Here is a 1215-nt window from a genome sequence, read left to right as displayed (position 1 = left end):
GGGAAAGGGGGAACCGATCACAAGGTTGGATATATAGCCCCTCCCCGCCAAGAGAATGAATAACAGACATGTAGGTTAAGGGAGACAACAGACAGTGTAAGATAGGAAATAATAACAATATATAATTGCTCAAAGATTCACGATAGTGGGAGGGTGGGGGAGGGGAAAAAAGAGGAACTTATACCAAGGGTTCAAATAGAAAATGTTTTGAAGTGAGGGCAACATATGTACAAATATGCTTGATACAATTGATGTATAGAATGTTACACGAGTTGTAAGATCAATAGTAACAATGTACAATCTATCAGGGGGTTATGAGTGGGGTGGGGAGGGAGGGAGAAAGAAAAAAAAGGAGCTGATACCAAGGGTTCAATAGGAAGTAAATGTCTAGAAAAGAATGAAGGCAATATATGTACACACATGCTTGATTCAATCGATGTGTGGATTGTGATATCAGTTGTATGTGCCCCCAATTAAAAAAAAAAAAGAGCTGTAAAAGCCTCCATTAAAATGATTTTTAAGAAACGAAGGTAAAATAAAAAGCATTCCCAGGTAGACAAACAAAAAGGCGAATGTCGATTGATGACAAACCTAGTTCTGGACATACGCCAACTTCCCACCCAAATGGACGAAAATGTTGACTCATAGTGCATGTTTATTCCACCGGGTCAGATTGTTAGTCAAGCTTTCTATTTAGAAGGTCTGAAAAGACAGTGTACCAGTGCAACAAAAAAGGCCTGATCTGGGGCAGTTGCAGGACTGGTTTTGCCATCGTAACAATGCACCTGCTCACGCAGCCATCTCAGTGGGCCAGTTTTTGACAAAACAGCATGCCTCTCGCCCCATGCACCTTACTCACTTGACCTTGCTCTGTGAAACTTCTTGTTTCCGAGAATGAAGAGGAACATGAAAGGACAGAGATTTGATGACATAGGATAAGTGAAGAAAAAGACGAGAGAGGTGCTGTCAGCCATCCAAACAGATGAGTTTGAAAAATGTTTTCAAGGAAGGAATTGCAGATTTGACCAATGTATTAAGTGTAATGGAGAGTACTTTGAAGGTGATAAGGTTGTTTGGTAAAAAAATTTAAATACATAGTTCTGGGGTAAAAAATGCATCCCCAACCTGTGTGATCACGGGGTGTCGAACGGATCACTGAAGACAAATGGGTGCATAAGCAAATGTGGCGAAGAAAGCTGATGGTGCCCGGCTATC

General features: G+C 41.0%; 1 protein-coding gene across 1 annotated transcript in view; it reads right to left on the bottom strand.

The window, feature by feature from the left end:
• Positions 1 to 1215, bottom strand: part of SMYD4 (SET and MYND domain containing 4) — a 46152-nt gene that overhangs the window by 35904 nt on the left and 9033 nt on the right. The gene's annotated exons all lie outside the window — the stretch shown is intronic.

Source organism: Echinops telfairi, unplaced genomic scaffold (assembly GCF_000313985.2).
Source record: "Echinops telfairi isolate 266 unplaced genomic scaffold, ASM31398v2 ScPeMD7_7458;HRSCAF=8496, whole genome shotgun sequence".
NCBI classification, from domain to species: domain Eukaryota; kingdom Metazoa; phylum Chordata; class Mammalia; order Afrosoricida; family Tenrecidae; genus Echinops; species Echinops telfairi.
This window is presented reverse-complemented; position numbering and strand designations above follow the sequence as displayed.